The 24,375-nt window shown below is 34.3% G+C and overlaps 1 pseudogene; it reads right to left on the bottom strand.

The window, feature by feature from the left end:
• Nucleotides 1–11,476: 11,476 nt before the first annotated feature.
• Nucleotides 11,477–22,439, bottom strand: LOC149564758 (RNA-binding NOB1-like protein; annotated as a pseudogene).
• Between the last annotated feature and the right edge of the window lie 1,936 nt (nt 22,440–24,375).

Raw genomic sequence — 24,375 nt, forward strand, 5'->3', positions numbered from 1 at the left:
TCCCAATTAATTAAAATAAGATAATTAATTAATTCACAACACTGTTGGTTCACAATATATAAAAAACTTTACATGTGTGAAACCACGTCTTGCATATATGCTGGTATCATAAGATGACTATCCTCTATTATTGTTATCTGTGCATCACCTTTATTGCATCTCAAATGAAAGATATCAATAGATCATTAGAACTATATTTTCCAATACTTTGTTTCTACATTGCTTCTAGTAAAATAGGTGTAACTTCTGTACAACATCGAATCAAACTTTCTCCTTTAAACCACATCATCAAGACAACCTTAGGAATAGGTCCTCCATTGTGCATCTTCTAAAACTTCCTTAGCTCATGCACATACTAAGATTACTAGCTACTATTCTCCCAGTTGTAATAGAATTACTGTTGTATTGACATCAATGAGAAATATAGTCATGAATGCATCATATCAATACTTTTCAATGCTTACGATACTCCCCCAATGTAGTATCATCAACACTCATACTAACATCATCAACCTATCCAAAAGTCAAACCCAAATCACACCAACAACACAAATCTTCTCTTTAACCTCCAAATATGTTGACCTCAAGAGAATAAGTGCCACAATAACATAAGGTCTTCCAATAAGGAACTTCCTATGTGCTAGGAAAATCCATCTAGCCATAAATTCAACACTACAAGGTAAGGAAACAATCACTCTACCTCATCAATAGGTGCCCAACTACAACCTGTGCCTACCATGTGACCACAACACAAGGTCAAAACTGGTGCAGGAGCACGTCTGTGACAGGAAGACAACCTACAATATGACTAAAATGTAGGGCACAAAGCAAATATATAAAAAAATTGAGTTTAAAATCTGAAATTTGAAATGTTTGTGTGTGAGTTTAGAGTTTTATGTTTTAAAATAAATGTCCTTTTTTTTGTGGTGGAAATGTTTAGGTGGCATTCTTATAAGCCTACCCACATTATCCACTTAGGACTTAGTATGAGTTTATTTTAGATTATTTTGGGTGTGTTAAAGGTTTCTAATTTTTGAAAATGTTTATGAGAAAAATCAAAAGGAAGAAAATGGTGAATATTCCTAAAGCACCATGTGTAGGCATTCAAAATGTAACCGCCACAAGAAAGCTATGATGGATTTTTGGGAGTTACATTAGAAGGTGAATATTCCTAAAGCACCATGTGTAGGCATTCAAAATGTAACCGCCACAAGAAAGCTATGATGGATTTTTGGGAGTTACATTAGAAGGTTTTTCAAAAAGAGAAAGTGTGCATATTGTAAGAGAGATTTTTTTAAAGAGAGATTTTTTTGGGGAGAAAGTGAATAGAATGAAGTTCTTGAGTTTTCTTGTAATTTTCTTAAGTTTCTAGTGTTGTATAGATGTGATTGTGTAGTATTCTACATACATTTTTCTATTTGTATTTAGATCAACATCTTGGAAGAAATCTGAAAATCAGATCTTAATAGTTTAATATTTTCTTATTTTTCATTTCCTATCAACCGGATCTCTCTGTTGTTTTGAGAGTGGTCTTTGCATGGTGATTTTCTAAAGGTTTTGAAATCCTCTGCATCAAAAACACTATACACTCCCAACAAAATTAGAAATTATGGGGAATAACCATCCTAAAATTCCAAAGAATACTATCATCCCTCATATGAGAATCCTTGGATGATGGTTTACTAATGAATACACACACTCCAAAGGATACTCTCCACAACTAACCACCAAGCGTAGGAGCACTTAGTCTCTATAATATGAAAAGCTCAACTATCACTAGGAACTAGAATTACATAACCCAACCAGACATGTTATCACCTTTCTTGAAGGTTGCAAAGAATCTCATTAGTGAAAAAAATCATATAATAACTTCATACCAACTCATTAGATGGTAACATGTGTCCAACAATGCCATGTCCCTCCAATAACATGCTCGAAAAACTACACCCCTCCTACCGCTAAGCTCAATCTCCATCCTCAAGTAAATTGTAAATGAGAAACTTGATTGAGACAATCCTCTAGAAGATACAAGCTAAGGGAGAAGAAACTACAGAGTATTAGGATTAAGAGGGATTCACTCTCAACTTACTAAATCAGCCCAAGACACATTAGGGAAGTCACAATTTCACCACCCATCAACATACTCAACCAATAGTAACTAAGCTAATGGCATAACCATGTTAGCCTACCTGCTCTTGAGAGGTAAGCACAAGGAAATACACTAGCACTCAAGCTCACAACTAGAGTCAACCTCAATGGTAAACTAAGCCACACCGAGATACAGGAGGAATAGCACCCACTAATAGAGGATAGCTCCTAAGAAGCACAAAATTTGCCTTCCCTTCGAAGGCCATGACTTTCTTGTCCACACTCTGATTGACTCCATTCTAAAATATGTCAGAATATCTCAATGAGACCTACACCATGATGGAGCTAAGAGATTCCTAAGACCTAAGAGTCTAAGTCACCACTCTAGATAAGACATAGGCAAAAAAAAATAGTCTTGGTTACCAAGAAAAGCAATAGACATAATGTCCAAAAAAACCAAAGAGAAGACATGTCCAAAATAATATAAGGCATGGAATTAAGGATACTTCACACATTGAAACCAATATTACTCCTCTTTCATAATTTCATTAGTTAATCATAACACAAGCATTAATGCACAATGAAATTGAAAGGTTTTCGAAGCAAGGGTCCAAGAGTCACTTACTATACAACAAGTACATCTCTTTTCAAATTTCTTTCCAGAATAACATTATGTTTAATCATCATTTAAACCATCCAATCATACTAATAACTTTACATCTATTACAAGCACACTAGTATGTTCTCTATGATACTATCCCTTGTACATACTACCAGAGGTTTGAGATGAACGTGATAGAGTCATGACACACAATTAGGCAAAAGTAAAAACATGTAGAATAGTCACCATGAAACATAATCAAAAGGTCCAAATGGGGAAATTTTCAACTCTAAAAGTAAATCTCAAAAAGTACACATTTCAACAATAAGTCAAATGTGACAATTTTCACAAAGAGAGCAATAGAAAAATTTGATGACTATTCCAAGAAAGGAAAATTTTGAAAACCAATTTTAGCCCAACAACATGAAGAAAACACCTCGAGCCAAATAAAATAAGGCATCAATGAAATCACGTTACATGTGATGACTAAGAACAATCATACAAGAGGGATATTTCACAACAAAATGTGAAGGAATACATCATCCTAGCAGCATTAGAGAACACACTTGCACACATCAAGCAGTATACCATCAATAACCACATGTATAATAATTTCCTTAATTATTTTCCATGCAATACAACATTTATATATCCATCCATTTTAATACAATTTTCCTTAAGCTTATGAAGCAATAAGATTGGGTTCTTAAGTCATTAACCCAAAGGATCAAATGTAAAACCTACTCCTTTGCAATGATTCACAATAAACATTCATTTCTCAATGAAAGGAACCTTTTCATTACTATATTGACATAACATAAAATCCAAATAAGAATCATGTATTTACTTGCAAATAGGAGAAAACAGGGAAACAATGCACCTTATACAAGGAGAAATAAAAGGAGTCACTCAAATCCAACATATGGACACCAATCAATGGCTCCATGTGATATCCCCATTTTAGCATATAAATTAATTGATAATGTATAAAGAATATAATATTTATAATCAATAATTTATATAAAACATTATAATTATACTAAGATGCAAATATAAATTGTTATATATTATATAATTATAAATATTAACTACACACACACACACACACACATATATAATTAGATATTTATATGTCATAGATAATTAATATATTTTGTATGGCACTACTATATGATATTATATCTTTGTTACATATTAAAATAATATAATATATAATCATATATAATTAATCTAATAATATATAATATAACTACCTTATTTATAATTAATATTAATGAATGGACACATCTCTATGAAATACTAATATATAAATGGAATATCACACGTTGAAGAGGAGATAATAAAAAAAATCGTAAAACTGATACAAATAAGAGGAAAAATTAGTAAATATCCTATAACGAGACATTACAAGTGGTATCAGAGCCATACTCTTGCCAGCCTGAAGGGATCATGGGAAAGTGCAGATCAACAATTTCAAATAAGCATTCATGGGGAACATCGACTAAGAGTCTATGCAATCGATAATCCATGACATTAGAAAAATTCAGCAAATGAAGTGAATTAGTAGGAAAGTTGTAGTCAATCATTTGGTTGTAATAAGATTTCATTCTATTGGTCTAATTTTTCATAGTATAGAAAAATTCTGAAAATTTGGGTGAAAAATCATTGAAGTCTTTGAATTAAGTAGATTAGGGTTTTCATTCCTCATATGTTTCAATTTTTTAGGTTACTCTAGTTGTGCCCTATTTCATGTGTTGTCTTTTCCTTTTAAATTGTCAAGGTTTGTCTCTCATCTCAGCCATTAAAATACCCTAAGTGCGAAAAACCCTAGGTCTCTTTTTAAATTTTCAAAAGGATTTGTAGAGCGCTTAAAATTTTCCCTTTATGGTCTTATGGTGTAGGGTTGAGTAGGTGAGCGCAAAGGGTTTGAAAAGGCATTCCCAGGCATACGCTTAAGGTGATGCAAGTAAACATAAGGGTTTTAAAGGAAGATGTTATATTGCTTTACGGGGATACCAGTAAATAGTTCAATGAAAGGGTGGAGGGGTTTTGAGTTATGATTTATGCATATACGTTTCAATGGATAGCGTAAGGGCGTAATACCCTGGCATTGCGTAAAGCTTGATCTGAAAGGGTGCATGAAAGGTTTTACGATTCTATGGGTAAAAGGATTCCATAAGAACAAAAGTAAAGTTCAAATGTGATTATGTGCATATGTTTTTGAGCTTGCGGACAACCGTAAAGCCCTATTTTAGTAGTAAAAGGGTCGAGTGGGACCTATTGAATTGTCAAACGGACCCTGGTGCAAGCGAATCATATGAAGACATGACATCCAAGTCAGATGGGCCCATCCCACGTGGCATACAACTTAAGGTATAAATTTTGTATATGCACAAAATCAACAGCGATGTTATTTTTAGTTTTCTAAGATCAAATCTGGGTTGTTGATACTTGAAAAGGGTATTTTTGTCATTACGCCATTACACTTGCAAGCTAAGTGTGTGAACGAAGAGCCTTTTTATCATTTCTCCGTGGTTACGAGTTGAGTTTTAGCATATAAGCGTAAAAGGGTAGACAAAGGAGATGAAGAGAAGGCTTTACGCTTCTACAAGAAAGGGTAAACATAAGAGTAGGATATCATCTGAGAAGGTTCTTTGAGGTTATGAGGTAAAGGAAACTTGTAGGGCATAAAGGAGAAATAAAAAGGGTAAAAAGAAAGCCTTAGCAAGGGTTTTACACTCATACGAGGAATAGTTGAATTGTGAGATCAAAGGTGTCAGTAAAAAGGTTTTTGATGTTGCGATGTAAAGGGTTGCATATAGGCGTAAAAGGAGAAGAAGGCTAAGATAAGGGTTTTACGCTTATACAATGAAAGTCTAAAGTAAAAATAGAAGTATCAAGTGAAAAGGTTTGAGGTCATACGGGGTAAAGGGCATCGTAAGAATGTAAAAGGGATTTTCAATACAGTGCCAAGACATCATTACATTCTTATGATTAGGGTATGCTAAAGTGTCTTCGAGTGAATGTAGAGATCCATCAAGGGTATTTTCGATGTTACAAAGATTGAAGGTTTGACTCAGCGTAAGAATGGGAGACCATAATTTGAAAGAAAGTAGCTGATGTGTCATGCCAAGTAAGTAGGAAAGACAAAATTGCCATAGCCAAGTAAAATAGAGCTTTGAAAAGTACATCAAAATCAAATTTTGTAGCTGATATACCTTGATGACAACTTGCATGAATAGTTTTAAAGCTCATGCATGCTAAATTTATTGAAAAAGCTAGTAGATGCATGATTAAAACATCAAGGATTTAATTAAATAATAGAATATTTTCCACTTTGAAGAATTCATTTTCTATTCCATTTTGAAACCTACCGGTTGCAGAGTTTTGTGCATCTTGTGTAAAGATTCACAAGCATACTTATAGAGAAGATAACAGACAAAGAAGTTGAAGAAATGCATGAAGAAGAAGTCAAAGTCAAAGATGAGGGTGATGATGTTGTAGAGGTCACACCTGAAGGAAAAAGGAAGAAATTTGTTGCTAAGACTAAAAAGAAGACAAGGATCAGGGAACCAAATAAGCATGTTGAGGATTGGTTGAAAATTCTCTTAGGATCATCAAATGCAATTTCTGCAAATGACCATGTTTTTTGAGACCCATATGTTTTTGTTTGAGATGCTGAATGTCCTAGAGTGACTAGTTATGATATTGTTATGCACTTTTATCATAATAGAACAGAAAATGTGCCAGTGTGTAACCCATGGAATAGAAACATGGAAAAATTGATATTTCTAGAAGTATTCATTGATGTTGATTTGTTGAAGGCCCTAATGAATTCCTACAATCCAATAACAAGGACATTCCATAGGCATAATGGGAGTGTATTATGCACATTGGATAGAACTTCTTTTGTTGAGGCCTTTGGATTAATGGGACAAATGGATATACCTATTGACATTGCAGATTTGCAAGGAAAGTTTGACAAGAATAAAACCTACTTTGTGAACAATGTTATGCTACCACATTTTCCTTACAAGGTAAAAAAGGTAGGGTTACTTCCAAAAAAGGTGGGGGATTTTCTACCTTTGAGTAGGTTTAGGAATTATTTCAAAAACATAGTGTATGGGTTGCACAAAGTGATAGGAAGTGATGGTGTAGAGGACTGTGTGTATGGTTCTCTTTTTTTGATGGCATGTGATATATAGGACCCTTTCCACCATAAGGAGTATGATTATGTGGCCTTCATCATTGACAATATGCACATGCAGATTTGTGATGCAAAGAAGGGAGAGATGAAAGACTTCAAGTTCCACCATTATTCACTACCGATGCACCTTATCCTATATAACAACATTAGATACATTAGTGAGGATTTCATTGATCAAACTTCTGATGAATTTGGTGAGTTACCTATGCAACTCTAGACTCGTATTTGGCATAAGGATTTCTATTATTCAAATGCCCTTGTGTTCTTTAATTTGTTTAGTTCTGTTATTATGAGGATGGTAGACCATACCTTTTCAGAGCACCAAATGTTTTAAGACCTTTTCTTAGACCCGCTTTCCTAGATGAGAAAAATAGGATAGATCATAATTGGGGGGACATCTTTTTGTTTAAGGAGTGCACATTGATTAGGGTATATGCATGTCCACAGCCTCCTCATATTTTACCCAAATATTTACCCCATATTGGTCATTATTGAATTCTTTTGGCAATTTCTTTTAATGAATAAGGAAATGATACCTCCTACCCTACATAAGCTTGCATTTGTTTTTAGAACTTTTAAAATAGGGGATTTTGAAATTGGGAAAAATGCATATGAGGAATTGAGTGAGTATTTGAGCCAATATAAATTTGCTACTGGGCCATATAGGATGTATGATCCTAAAAATTATATTACCAATGAGGTCAAGGCCATTAGGGGATATGTCCTACCTCCAAGAAAACCTATTCTTGTCAAGGATTTAATTGAAAATATAGTAGCAACATGGGAGACTGATGAGCTACTTGAAAAGCATGGTGAAATTAGGAAGGTGGAAGAGGCTTTGAAGAGAACAAATCCTGATTTTAAGGGTTTTGACATAGAAGTGCCCTATCTTAAAAATTTAAAGAAAATGGTGGAGAATTTTGACTACATTATGTCCCAAATTCCACACGAACCAAAAGGAGAAGAGGCCACTATAAATAGGGAGTCACCTGAACTAGATGTGCAGCTAGGGGTTGAGTTAGAATAAGAACAACCATCAACCTTAGCATGGGTCCCTAAGGGAAATAAAAGACAAAAAACAATTCATATCCTGGAGAAGGTAGTGAGTAGAGCTTTGCAGGTAATCTTGGGAAATGATGAGTATTTTTCTAAAATTAGGCAAAATTATCTATATCAAAGAGCTACTGAAGCAAGAAAGGCTTCTACTTATTTACAAATTGCAGCTTCAAGACTGGATGGCAAGCTCATCCAATCTGAAAAATTCATGGAGGATGATGATTTTATTAAATCATCAGAGTTTAAAATTTTTTTGTATAAAATAAAGCAAAATGAGCTTACTTTGAGCCTTATGCTAGGAGAAGACCCTAAGAAGAATAAAGAACTAGTGGAAAAACTGCTTGCATATGACCCTAAGACTGAAATGATGACCCCTGCTAAGGCTAGGGAGTTAGTACACAGAAGTGGTATGATTTTGATACCTAATTGGGATATCGAGAGAGCTTTTGTCCTTGATCAGATGAGAAGATAGGACAAAGCTATTAGCTATGAGGCTAGTGGTAGTGAGGGATTGAAGAGGGGGTCAGGTTTTAATGTAGATACAAAAACCCTAGCAGTTTGGAGTATTGCCCCTGATACAAAGAAGCCAAAAATGATGGATATACAAGAAATTGCCCAAGGTAATATGATTGTTTGGACATTGGACAATACTTCTAGAAGAGAAATTTCTAGCCTGGTCAAACATTTTGCACTCATGAATGAAGCCAAAGTTGAGCAAATTGAAGACAAGTTAGCTACTATGTACAATGAATGTATAGATGTCTGGAAGTTGTATGAGGAAGAGCTTAAAATAAAGCATGTACATAAGAAAAAGATAGAAGAGTTGGAGGGGAAGATACAAAATTTAGAAACAAAAATAGTATCCCTCAAGGAACAACTCAAGGCAACTTTAGAAGCAGAACATGCACCAAGGCAAGAAATAGAAGGAAGGCACATTGTAGAAGCAAAGGCCCAAACAGAGAAGATACCTATAGGGATAACAGTGCCAGTCCCTATGGTTAGTATGGAGATAGGAGCTTCCTAGTCTAACAGTGCCACCAAGAAAAATGCTTTGATAAATGTATTAAATCATAGAATAAGCACTCTGAAAAGAATATCTCAAGATGCTTATAATGCATTTATCAATCTACAATCTGCAAAATAGGTATGCAAGGATGCAATTGGATGGCTTGAGCCTATTTTTCAACAATGGGGGCCATATATGCAATTGTTTGATAGGTTGATACCCTTGTTAGCCAAGAAGCTAGATCTCCCAAATAAAGTTATTATTGTGAAGGAAGGTATGGATAAAGTGAAAGACTTATTGCAAATTTTCATAGGGAAGCTGGCAGTAATTCAAAGCAAAATGAAAGTGTTGACAAATGGTTTTTATTCATTAATTCTTTCTATTACAAATTATGATGACAAAATGAAGGATTTCAATGAATGGTCTAATTCTTTTGGCCATATGGTAGACTTGCCATAGGCGGCACCCATTTTTCAGAATGATATTGATGAGTATGTTTTTAATGAACTAATTGATACCCTATTCAAGGTTGAAACTGAAATGAATAAGTTTGATGTAGAAGGAAGGGTAATTACTAATGCCAGGTGGCAGAAAATTGTTGATGAACTAACAACAGTTAAGGAATGTGAATGGCCAACCAAAAGAAAAGTATTTGTCTAGGAAGCGATTGTAGAAATCAAAGATATACCAATAGGGAGCAGTTAAAGAAAAAGACAAAATTAAAGATCTTATGCTCTAGCTGTCATTTGCAACTGCTTTTTGTTTCTTTTTGAATGAAGGTGTCCAGATACTTTTGTAAAAGGTTGATGTACTTATTTTTGTAAAAGGACACCTATCAATCACATTTTCCCTTTGCTTGTTGCAACTCATGCCTATATAAATAAGTTTTCAAGGCAATGTGAGGGTTCAAATTTTGTATAATTTTTAGTCTTTTGAGAGAGTATAGTCGGTCCAATAAGGTGTAGTTGTTTTGAGTTTATTTCTAGTTGTACTTTCTGATGATATATTGAAATGACAAAATCAGCAAGGTATTCTGGGCTTTCCATTCTATTGGTCATTGTATTTGTCATCTAAAGGGATAATACAAAAGGGTATTTACACTATATCTGTGTCATCAATTTATGTCTCCATTTTATGGGTTTATCTACTTTGAAGTCATTTAAATAAGGTTTAAATTGGCTGAATGCAATCTGGATGGGTTGTATATTGATTCCATCCTTGCTTTTAATTCAAGGAATTATAGAAATGCTTCAGTGAATCAGTAGGGTTTATGAATTTATGAGAAGGATATTTCATAAGAATGGGAATGAGTGATTACAATTGATTAATTCATTTACAAGTTATTTGAATTAGATCTCCTGCCAATAGTCAATTTTCTGCCCAATGGATAAGGCATTGGTCACATAAGTCAGAAGTGAACAAGGATGAATTCTGGTGCTGCATATCAAACCAATTATAAAATCAAAATCATTTTTCATTCCATTTTGTTCAAAGCTATAAATGTTGGTCACTACTCATTTATATATATTCTCTAAGTCTTAGGTAGCTGCTATTTCTAGGAATATTTGTAAATCCTAGGAGAATTATGACCAGATCTGCTAATAAGGGATGCATACAAGTTTGAGAACATTAAAAGAAGTGAAGTAAATTGCTCATGTGTTAGTGGGTAATAGATGAGAATCAAAATGAAACTAAAGGAATCTCTACATAGAAGTTTGCATTAGAATCATCCCTAGGTATATCCACCTTGGTTTAGAAAAGCCTAAAGAGTAGAAAATCATTCTGGTTTTGTTGAAGTTGGGTCAAAGTGGTTTATTCATATAATTTCTACTAGGAATTGGCTAATCCTTAGATTGTGTGAGTAATTTCACTATGATGTTGAGTGTCTTGTTGCTTAGTAGTTTGAAACACCAACACATTGTATGCAACAATAGACATTTGCATAAACTAAATGCATCCCATAAATACCTAGTGATAGACATAATAGTTAGCAAAGAAACTTATTTTATTTCTCTGCTAACTAATGAGACCAAATTGAGCTCCAGTCCTCTTTTCTTCGGTAGCATAGCTGATTTGAATGGGACCCAACTCAGATCTACACCACTGATAAAGAACTCCTCTTTGTTAGACACAAACTCTTTAGATCTCCCTAAAAGGAATAAATTTGGGTGCAACCCTAGAGAACATTTCAAAAGGAACCTTTGATATAAGAAGGATGAAGAAAAGGTGGAGCATAAGGAGGTATTAAGGGGAAAGAAGTGGTTGAACCTGGAGAACCAAACCAAAACCCAACCTCAAATAGGGGATCCTAGTAACTTAAATTATAAGAAACATAGAGTTTTTTTCTTCAACTATGATTCTAAAATCATACTCAGAATGGGCTCTATGATTCTAAAATCATACTCAAAATGGGCTCTTCTTTATTCATCCACCTAAGAAAATAAAAATTAGATGATTGAAAATTTATGAAAAATTAAGAAAAAGTGGAAAGAGAAGTGATTTTGCATACTCTAGTGCCTCATATCCTTATATGTGGTTGGTGACTAGCTTGCACTACACCATTCCCCCCTACACTAACTGATATTTTCCTCAAAGTACCACCATTTCCACACATTGGAAAAAAAATTCTGCTCACATCTACAGTGACTCCATTACATGCATGACATTTCAGTACCCACCTACAAAAAAATCAACTTATTATTTAATCTTAGATGTGTGAATTAAAATTAATTAGCATTTCACTTTTTCCCCTGAATAATCTAGGAGAGTGAGTCCTCCCCATCAAACAAAGAAAACTGCTGATATATGTTACATCTCCAAAATTGACAATCAAAACCCTTTGTACCAATGCAATCACTTCTACATCTCCTGAATACAAAAGAATTATAAAGAACAAATAACCACCTATGTAGTTGGTTGACTTGGATGCCATTTGGAGACAAAAGTCTTAGTCCCATCTAGAGAATAATGTTTTGCATTGCCAAATCATTTTTTGCATATGCAATGGTAGAATCTGAAAATAGCCATAGACAACTTTGCTCACTAGCACTGTCCTCTTGATGGCTTGTTAAATTTCCATTATTTGAACTTAGACATTCCACTTGACTTACACCACACACTTCCTCTATGTTATCTTCCATACCATCTACCTCTAGTTTTATGCTCTCATCCTTTGAACTCCCTTCATCAATGAGATCATGTATCTCATCCACACAAAATGTGTCTGCAATATGATGCTCCTAGAATCATTTAGAGTTTTTCCTTCTTTTATGTTTAAATTAGCTATCTTGTTAATGGAATCTGTGTCATTAGAAGATACCAAACTACCATGAAGCCTAGTCTCATTGCTATTATTAACACTAAATAAGTTTTCATGATTAGCCTCTTTCTCAATAGAAGTATTTGTATTTTCCTTAGGAGTTATAGTTTCAAGTTGAGGCATTTCATTGGAAACATCAGTTAAAGTTTTAGCTTCTAGATTTTTATCTGCACCAGTTGCTGACTCCACCAATTGTTGAGAAAGTGCCTTCCTTGCTTTCCTTCTTATATATCTCCTTCTAGTGCTTCTATAGACAATTAGTTGCCACTCTTCCATAGTTTCTATGACCCCCCCTTTAGAGGCATCAATTCCCTCAGAAACCATCAATTTTCCATCAATCTTAACTTCACATTTTTTAGGCTTTTCTTTTCTAGGCTTGTTTATTTGGTTTACACCTACCTTATTTTTCTTTATATCTCCTCTTCTTAGTATCTCATTGCTTCCATTCTAATGCATAAGCTTTGTCATGGAATATTGTTGCTCACTATAATTGTTGTTTATTAGGTGGGATTCAATAAAATATCACTGTCAAACAACAATATGATCCAATAGTATGTTCAGTACAAAAGAGAAAACACATTAAAAGATACTGAAGAAAAGGATAAAAGCCAATCATTGGCAAAAAAATCTCACGTGGAATACCTCTGAACTAGTGGTATAATTTGACCTCTCCAATCTACAACACTAAATGTTCTGCCTCTATATATGTATGTTTGACATTAGCCACCAAGGGAAATATCCCCAGTCAGGATAAGTGACTTCAATATGGAAAGTGGATATGGAGATTGTTTCATGATCCTAAATCATATAAAATATTATTATCATTAACTTTCTTATTATTGACACATTTTGTTATTCTAAAGAATATTGAATATCAATGATTCTAGTTACAATGAAATGAAATTGATTTGGTAGGTAATAATCAAAGAATATTGTTAAGTATATTCAATTAGATTATCTAAGGTCATCACCTTCCAAGATAAGGTAAGGCCGGCGATGGAATGGGCTAGGTGACACCACTCAAAGGTACTAGGTAAGGCCTACAGTGAGATGGGCATTGGGTTGCATCATCCAAGGGTACTAGGTAAGGCCTACAGTGGAGTGAATACCCTAGGGTACATCATACAAAGGCACTATCTTGGAAATGATGATTAGAGAGAGATAACAATAATGAGGGAGAATGGTGAGGCCCATGATTGGGTAATAGGGCACCCTATTATAGTTTCTCCTCCCATACTTAGAAAATGATGATTTAATATTATAATGAATTATACTTTGATTGACAAGTTACTATAAGATCCACTTTCTCTAAATTGAGACTATAAATACCTTGTCAAGGGATTGATATAAGGAAATCCTAAAAAGGAGAATTTATATATAAATGTGTACTAATAATATTTTGTGGTTGCAGGTTCACAATCAATAAATTGCATAACATGTGTCTTCATCTGTTTGCATTGTATTTGCTTTGTGTCTTCATCTATCTGCATCAATTTTACTTTGTGTCTTCATCTATTTGCATCATGTTTGTTTTGTGTTTTCATTCATTAAGATGTATATTTCATAAATCATTTAGGACTTTTTTATTTAGATATGTTTTGTATCTATGAAACAGTTTGTGTATGAATGATTTTTCTTGAGGACAAGCAAATTAGAGAGGGGAGGACTGTGATATCCCCATTTTGGCATATAAATTAGCTAATAATATATAAAGAGTATAATATTAATAATCAATAATTTATATAAAACATTATAATTATACTAAGATACAAATATAAATTGTTATACATTATATAATTATAAATATTAACTATACATATATATAATTAGATATTTACATCATAGACAATTAATATATATCTATATGACACTAGTATATGATATTAGATCTTTTTTATATATTAAAATAATATAATATATAATCATATATAATTTATATAATAATATATAATATAACTATCTTATTTATAATTAATATTAATCAATAAACACATCTCTATGAAATATTGATATATATATGGAATATCACACGTTGAAGAGGAGATAATAAAAAAAAATCATAAAATTGATACAAATAAGAGGAAAAATCAGTAAATGTCCTAAAATGGGACATTACACTCCATCCAAAGAGTCACACACACAACCAACCAAACAAGGCACATCAATTCCATCTATAAAGCAAGGAAAGACTCACTTCCTTCTCCTCACACTACTCTAGCTGCATCTACTAGACAAGCAAGTTCATCACAAGTAGATACCAAAGCAACAAAACTCACAAACTCTCACCTAGACACTCGCACTCACACAGTCGCAACATCAACCATATGGGCAACATATACATAGAGATCCCAATGTCTGAACATAGGCTCTGATACTAGATGTAATGCCCCACCCAAAGATCCTTGGAACACAAGGATAAAACATGCACTAAATAATTTTTTTCTTAAGATAAGTTTCTTAACAACAACAGAAAGTAACCAAGTGCAATAGTGAAACACCAAGAAAAGGTGATGAGAAGAGGGAACATGGCAAGACTCACATATTCACCCACACCAGCAGAAGTCTTATAACTACTTCCAAATATCTCCAAGCTCAAAATCATAACTCACAAACCAAGACTACATGAATCACGAGAACATACCAAGGGGATATTCTCTTTCAATCCCAAGGTAAAAGCTCCTAGCATGCTTAGACATACAATCCAATATCTACAAGACATATCATAATCACGATTCACAAGTAGAGAACAACAGTAGTCAAGAAGAAGACAAGGGTTCAAAGTTCCCACCACTCATCTACTAAATAAAATGCTGAAATATAGATGTTGAATCCTAAAATTTGACTAAGCCTAAAATCCAGAAGCCCTGAAAAGTGGTTAAGTCTAAATTTTTGAAGCCCTGAAATTTCCAAGAATCTTTATCTTATCTCAAAGAGGTCTAGAACCTATCTCAAAGAGGTCTAGAACCTATCTCAAATGAATCATGTCATATATTGAAATAACCCAATAGAAACATCTTTTGAACTAGGAAGGAGTGCAACCCTAAAGGGTACTCAAAACACCAATCAACTCTCAATCTAAAAGTCTAGAGATGCATGTTGTTTTCTTGAGCAGGTTTATGCAAGAAAACTAGGTGACACTTTAATATAGCTAGGCAACATTTCTTACTATAGTCAGGTGATACTTTCTGCCAAGGTGATACTTTTCACTATAGCTAGGTGATATTTATCAGTATGTCCAAGCAATAGTTCTTAGTATGGCCATGTGATACTTCACTAGTGTTGTATGATATTTTGCACTACTATGGTGTGATACTTTCTAGTATCATACGAGCCTTCTTCTTAAGGCATGTGATACTCTTCCATTATCACCAAATGTTGAACCATTGTCACCCAAGATTGAAAAGAAACAACCCAACAAACAATCAAAAGGGAAAAAGAGTTAGAACCTCCACATTGGGGAGTACTAGATCCATTATAATCGAGGCTTGGACACTAGAATGCATGAAATACCAAACATCACACAAAAAGAAGTAGAATACAACTATCTATCTAATCCATAACAACATATGAAGGAACATGCAGAAAGAAACATCACAATGTGCATACATGGTTCATAAACCAAACATCATATGAAGGAAAACATAAACAATAAAGCACCAACACAACTAAAAATCATGTGTTGTTCCTCCCAACCATAATAGCATCATGAGACCTTGAAGGTTCTAGCCATTCCTCATGCGTAACATCCCAAACTACCAACTAGATAGTCAGAGCGCTCTTATGAGGGTGTCACTACTAAAATATAATAATATCAAAAGAACAGGAAATCTAACATGCTAATACAATAAGAAATAGATACTCCAACTAAGTAAATCACATCATTTAATCATATGCTAAACATCAGAATAAAGAAATGCATAAAACAACTAACATCATCTAAATATGATATCCAAGCATTCCAATAAAATCATAAATCACAAGGAAGCATACTCCAAAATCCTAAATATATAGAATGAAGCATCAAGCATCGGTCTCAACTAGAAATAGACTGTCTCTATACATTGGTCCCCAGTAGTGGTGTAGGTAGTCACGCTTCCCAACCATGTGAACCCATAGGTCCACTCCCACCATACTAATGGAGATAATGATTCAACCAAAACCACACATAAAATAGACATCCATGGATAAAACTCATGCCAGATAGTAAGATGAGTAAAACCAAGATCATGAAACAATGCAAGTACAATAGATCTTAGTCAGACACTCAAAGGGTAACTATGTAGAGTTTGACAACATGAAGAGTCACTTGGCATTGAAAAGCCCAAACTCCAATCCTATGGCTCAACTCCTCAACAGAAGGCTCTCGCACTATGTCCTCAAACTTAATCGGGTCCTCACACATAACAAGTGTTCTAAAATTAAATTGGGTGCTCACTTAACAAGTGTCCTCAAAATAAATCAAGTGCTCACTTAACAAGTGTCCTCAAACTGAATCGATTGCTCACTTTACATTTTATTATCTTAAGTTTTATTATCACATAGTATTTTATTTAGATATCACTTGATTAAAAATTTTGCATGCCAAACCTCAGGAAATAGTCACTAAGCTATGAAAATAGAAACCCCCTCCATGGTTTTACCCTACCCTACCCATGCTCATCCAATGATGAGTACCCATAGGCATGCATTTTCCCAAACCAACCCCAAATGATCATAACTCCCAAAAGTACCACAGAAGATTGGGGCTCGCAAGTCACCTGATAAATGCATGTGCATATGCTCGAGTGGGGCACACCACTATCACGAAGATCATAACACCAGGACTGGATGAGAACACAATGCAAAATAACACTCAACTGAAAATAGACTCCGTAGGATGGATTCTACATGAATCCCAAAAAAAAAAACCATACATCATGAACTCACTCAACCAGCCTCAATCCAAGAGTATAGATTCTACATGAATCCCAATGATGTATCATGACCAAACATCATGAACTCACTCAACCGATCTCAATCCAAAAGTATGGATTCTACACGTACACTAGTGTCTACGAAATAAAAACAAGGGTCCAAAAGAAACAATAACACCAGGTGTAAAATTACTCAACCAAACACAAAGTCAAGAGTATGAATGTGACACACATCCCAATGCAACATAAAAGTTTTAAAATGGTCTAACTGACATCCTACAGATAATCCAAGTCCAAGACCAACATCATGCCAAGAAAACCCAAGAAAACTGGGTGGCATGCAAATTGAGGTGAAAACTCCAAAAATTGAAAACATAAAAAATAAAACCCATTTGGTCTTAGGGCACAAAAGTCAGAAAAATCCAATAAAATCTAGGTTTGGAGTCCATATGCAAAAACAACCAGGATAACGGTGCAAAACCTCAAACCCTCATCTTGGAAAATAGGGAAATGCTAATAGTCATCCAACCAAGTAGAGCTAGCACTCAAAAATAGAGGGGAATAGTAGTTCTCAACCTCCTAACAAATGACTACCAAAAACAAGAGTAGAAATAGAATTGAAACATTAAAATGAGAGGGCCCTATCTCATAGCCAAAAAGGAAAAACAAGAATATGAACCATAAAATAAAAATCCTACAGAAGTAGCTAAAAATCATGGCAATCCAAGGTCTCCCCTAGTTAGATCCAAGGAGATCGATCTTGCGACAATCCCACACCCATAGCTCCCATAACGAACAGAACAATAATTCCTCATGAAGAGAATTTTAAGTTTTACTCTCAAAGTTTCTAATTCAAAAGTGAAAAGTGAGGAATTAAATTTCTTTTTGGATACTTATTCACTTTTCAAGTGAATAATTGATTAGGTTAAATAACTAGCCAACCTAGTTAAACCCTAAATCAACTCAAATGAAAATAGCTTATTCCAAGTAATTGGAATTCATCTATGGAAAACCTGCAAGAAATTAAAATTAAATAAAACCAAAGTCCCAAAATCCCTTAAACCAAAATCATTGAATTCCTTAATAACTTTCGTGACAATGCAAACCTCTAAATGCGCAGATGCATTCATAGGTCTAATCACATAATGCAAATGAGTTCGGATTTATCAAATCATCGGAAGGTTTAATTTAACAATTAAATAGAATACATCAACCATACATGGATGACATTGGTTAAATATGAATAGCTGAATCACTAACTCCATATGCTACTACCAAGGACATAAATCTTGTACACTAAAGAACATGATCAATTGTAATTGCATATAATAACATAGCCAAAGAAATAAATGCATTAAATAACCCAATTTAACCATTTATTTAATTATACTAAAATAATCTATTTACATCACTCACTTGCGCATAAAGCATCACAAAGCAAGAATGAAGTAATAACCATAGCATTAATCCAACAAATAAGTGTAATTAGAGAATATGTCCAAATATCATCACAAAAACATATTGTCATCTCAAAAAGGCATCATCATGCAGATATGATCAACTGAACAACATAGTAATCTAACATGGAAAATTGATTTCTAATATTTAAGCATTTAATTATGGTTGTTTAAACATCATAAAAAGGCACTTAAAACACATAAGTAAACATGGTCATATACATGACTAACCACTACTATAGGATCCTAGTCTAGTGTAGCAAGGTAAAAATAAACAATTCAATCTATGCACACATCTCCGGGTAATCACAGAACAACATCATGATACCACATTAATCCTGGTAACCACTTGCACAAACTTCAGTGAAACAGATAACACATCATAATCTCATAAATCAGCCATAAGCATAATCAAAGCAACTGATATAGTAACATTGATCTAATCACCTCAAGGGTGTAGACCACTCAAGCTCCCAAGCATGACCACTCACCAAGAAAGATGGTCAAGGTTGCATCCTTTAGGATGACTTACAAAAATAAAAAGGGAGAGGTGCTACAAATAGTATTTGTCAAGCTCTTAAGCAATTGATCTCCTTCAATGATCAAGCACCTCGACCAACACCACACCCAATAGTGATCGAGCACCACTCCTTTGGTGACTGAGTCCACAACTCCAAATCCAAACACCCTCAACATGCAAGATTACAAGCAAGCCTAGGATGCTCCTGCATCAATATAAGTCTTTTGTGACAACCATAATTTTATGTTATTGTTGTCTCTATGTATCCTCATTCTAAGAATATGTTTTACGCTTCCTAAGTCCTTGATGTCAAACTCCCTAGCAAGATGCATTTTTAAATGAATGATTTTTCCCATCTTGGGACCTATAACCAACAAATTGTCTACATACATAAGTAAAATAGTAAAACTATCATCATTGTACCTTTGAAAATAGGCACAATGACCAGCCTCATATGCAATAAACCTTATACACATCATGAAGGAACCAAACCACTTGTACCAACACCTTGGTGCTTGTTTTAAACTATATAACTTTTTTTCAATCTACAAACCCTAGGAAGTTGAAATGGTAGCTAGCTCTTCTGGAATAATTAGGAAAGAGGGGAAGCAAGTTTCCAGTGTTTAGTTAATTAGTAATTATGTGAGACAACCCCCATTGCAAGCTATTTTTGAGATTGCGTACAAGGGAGATTTGTCTGGTGTGTTATCAATGATACCACCAAAGATCTTAATGGTTCAAGATGTTAGATGTTGCTAAACTAGAAAGATTAGAGAAGTTGGAAACTTGGAGATTAGAGGAACCTATCAAAAGTTATGTGACAATGGATTTTTGAAGGAGGAAAATAAGATTGTCAAGAAAAAAGGGTTGACACATGCCCTAGACTTTCCTCAAGGTTTTAAAATTGAATGGATTAGAATTGTGTTGACTCGTATACATGAAAATCAAAATTTGGTTAGAGAATGGACCAATTAGGACTACAAAAAGGATTGTACATAGAGTATCAGGGTACCATACCTTAGATAGACTGAAGAGCATGTAGAGTGATGCAAAGGAGGTTATTAAGAAGAACATAGGTCTCATATGGAACAAGCGAGGGATGTTAATTGATACAATTTCAGACCTCTTGGTAGCCTTTGCAATCAGAGTGATAGCTCACAAATTCTTTCAGTCAAGTTGACTAAATAGTGTTTCCTGTATGGCAATTCACCTCAGCTACAAGATTGTAAAGAGAGACCATTCATATGACCTAGCCGAGTTGCAACTTCAACAATTGTCAGAAAATATGGAAGCCATCAAGAAGGCCAAAAGTGCATATTGTAAGTTTGGATCTTTAATTGTTTAAATATTTTTCTATGTGCAAAACAAATTCCCCACTTTTGGTAAAATTTCTTGGAAGACAATTAGGTCAGTAACACAATAAATAGAAGAGCTCATTGAGCAACTTGGAGATAATTTTGAGTCAGTAATAACTAGTTATTTTGAGGATTTGAAGAAATCCATGAAGCAAAGATTCAAGATACATGTATCATTAGTATAACAACATTACAATGATGTGTATTTCCTAGTTGATGCAGATTACACATATGTGCAAGTAGCAATACCTAGAGTTAGATGGTTAAAACCCTTGCCATATGAATATATATGGATAAAGCCTCTGTAGCTATTACAACTCTATTGGCTGAGGAAATTGACAAGGATGTTGTATCCTTTAGAAACTATGATGAGGCTAAATCAAGAATAATAATAAATTTACAAACTCCCTCAGTAATCAGAAATAAGAACAAGATAGCAAAGAAGCTTAAGGAGAAGTTTACTAAATCAAGAATAACAATAAATTTACAAACTACCTCTATAATAAAAAAGAAGAACAAGATAGTAAAGAAGCTTAAAGAGAAGTTTGGTGAAGGTGGTGAGGAAGTAGAAGAAGAAGAAGAAGAAGAAAATGATGAAGAAGAAGCACAATGTCAAAGACCTTTGGAAATTACAAAAGGTTTGGGTGAAGATGCTGATGTAGAAAGTGACAAGGGAGAAGAAGCTGAGGAAGCACCTAAGGTTGCCAGGAAGAAGAGAAAAGAAAAGAAACTAGCAATGGAGAAACCAAAGAAGATCGTGAATAGTCTTCACAAAATCCAGCTACACCTTTAACTAGGTCAAGCACTAGGGAAGCCACTACATAGGCTAAAGAAGTTGTAAAGCCTAAAGGGAAAAGAGAAAATGTCATAGCAGAGCTAAACTACCCTGCTCAAAAGACTTTCAAGAGATTGAGGAAGAAGTATAAGCCACAAGAAGATTTAGATGAGAAGAAGACATAGTCTGATGATTGAGTCAATTCAAAGTGGTAAGCCACAATCCCTCTTTTGACATTGATAACTTTTATGAAAATATTAACACCAATGCAGCTTTGTCAAGTTTCACACATGTTGATTTTGATAATCTAGGAAGTGTAGAGAAAAATGCTATAGAGGAGGCCATATATCACATGATGGTAACTTTTAAGACCACTCCTCTAGAGATTGCCTACTCATTACCAAAGAGTTTATATGATAGAGTTGAGCAAAAGTGGCAATTCAGTTTAAATATTGAAAGACAAATTAGGGAAACCACTTTAGCCCAAGTGATGCCTAAATTGGATAAGAAAATGATTAATAAGGCAACGGAGAAGTACAAAGAGAAATTTTCTCCCAAATACAAAGCATTCCAAATTTTAAAGAAGAAAGTAGAAGATGTAGTATCTAAGAGTACATGAATTTAGAAATCTATTTATGGGTTATCTACTAAAGCAATAACTGAGAAACATGAGCAAGCAGTTGTAGTTACTGATAAAGAGAACCCAATTAAGGAAGGTACTTTGGAAGGAATTGAAGGAAAAATAGAGGAAGCCATAGCTAGAGAAGGGCAACAAGATGTACAAGACATATAAGTTTTGAGTGCCAATCCCCCACATGATGACCAAGAGAGTCAACAGGACTTAGTGATACTACATCATAGACTGTTAATCCTTTGATTGAAGATGATTTGAAGAAAATTCTACAAGACTCTACCAATGTAGCAATTTCATGTGGTAATCCAATATTGGTGAGAGTAGACGAGATTCAAAAGGCAGAAGTTGCATTTGCATGGGAGGAACCACAAAACAAATCAAATATACCCCCACAAACTATAGAGGTAAAGGAAAAGGAATCATAGGATCTACATACAGATCAAAGTGTAAACCTTAAATAGGAAGATGTTACATTGAAGACACCATTTGCAATGCCAACAGTTGTCATTTAGATGAAAGAGCGAGAGGCACAACTAGTAGCTACATCATTGTCGAGCCTAAATAATTCAAGATTACCAGCTCTAGAGATTGTTGACAAGGATGGAACAAAAGAGAACAAGGGTAAGGAAGCAAGTCCTACACCTATTCCACCACCTCAAGTTGAAGTTAAGCAAGAAGGAGAAAAGACTGAAGAGGATAAGTTGACTACTACATTTGAGGAGAAAGTTGCCATACAGACATTGGTTACTTTACCAGTCTCTACATCTCCTATCAGTAGTCAAGCTCTTCAGAGGCTGACTACATAGGATATTCCACTGTCAAGGTTGGGTTCCAACACACTCAAGAGTGTTGAAGTTACATCATTTCAGGGTGTAAGCTTAATGAGGTGATTGAGCTACCAAAGTTTGATTTGAACACAATCACAATTGAAGAAATGAGCATTCTTCAACATGCTTTACAAAGGAAGAAGAGGCAAGAAATCTTGAGGGAGCATAAGCAAAAGAATTTTTTGCATGAAATCAAACACATATTCATTGATGCTTTTAGCCTCCCAAAAATAATTGAAGATATGCCTATTATAGAGAAACTTGTCAACATTGTTGACAAGATTAAGGATGAAAACCTAGACACAAATGTCAAATTATTAGAATGGTCTAAAAGGAATTTTTGTACCAAGGTTTTGGAGAAGATATCTAGTGCTATTGCACTCAGATAGGTTGATCTAGCAACCAAAATGGAAAATGTAAAGAAGGTGTTAGAAAACATTTTCTCTCTATACATGAAGTTATGCAATGTTGAGATATTTACTAAGGAGACTCAACTAGCTATAGACTAGATGTAGGGAGATTTGAAAATTACAGGTACCACACTACACCAATCTTTAGGTAATAGTTAGTTTCATTTTTAGAGGTTACTGTCATCTCAAAGTAGGCTTGCCGAGTTGCAAGCACAAGATGCAAATATTTGGTCTACTCTGATCAGTATCCAATTCATATTGACACCTCACATTGAAGTATTACACAAGGAACTAGCCTATGCTGAGACACTATTGAAGAAATATTCCCATATTTCTACACATAAAGGCTTAGTTGACCTTGTTGCATAGCTAGACATTCAATATCAATCCCTAGATGCGGCAACAAGAAATTGGGATGCAACATTGAAGATAATAATGAAGCTACACAAACCATTTTTGGATAAACACATTGTCAGTCTACAAGCTAATTGACATAAGTGTCAAAAAAGAGGGATTATAAATTTTTTGAATCAAATGTTTGTCAAGGCAGATATCTACTTGGCAAGAGTAATTGAAGCAAACATAGAAACAAAGTACTTACTCAGGGGGAGTAATAAGGTATGGAAGATAGAGACAACATTTTTTATACAAATGTAAATTTTGCAAATTTTGAAAGTTTTATCTAGAACTTGAGTAGCATATATACATTGTCTGACTTATGCACAAAATAAGGATGTATATGCCATGACAAAGTGTTTTTTCTACTCATGTCAAAGGGGAAGATTGTTGATCTCATTTTGGTTTTGACAAAATAGAGACAAAACAGATAGTCATTATCTAACAGATTTATAGTGTATAGTGCATGCTAAGCGATTAGCAATTAGAGTGAGCTGAGCAATTAGTGTGAGCCAAGTGATCAAAGCATGCTAAGCATAAGTATATAGATAGTAAATTTGAGTAATATGACTAATCGGTGTCAAGTAGATAGTATGTGTCAAGTCACCAAAGTGTCAAGAATTTTATACATGTCGAGCTATTCAAGTGTTGAGTAACAATTAGTGTCAAGTTCTATAGAAGGCAAGTTACAACATTTAGAACACGGCAAAGGCCAAGCATTAGAGCCTTTGGATGTTGAGTGAACAATTTTGTTAGAATATATAGTCCATTGATATAACTCGGGTGTCGGGGGGGCGGGTGGTGAATCAAT

The sequence above is a fragment of the Cupressus sempervirens genome, chromosome 3 (genome assembly GCF_028749045.1).
Source record: "Cupressus sempervirens isolate cs-2001-9-10 chromosome 3, ASM2874904v1, whole genome shotgun sequence".
In the NCBI taxonomy this organism is placed as follows: Eukaryota; Viridiplantae; Streptophyta; class Pinopsida; order Cupressales; family Cupressaceae; genus Cupressus; species Cupressus sempervirens.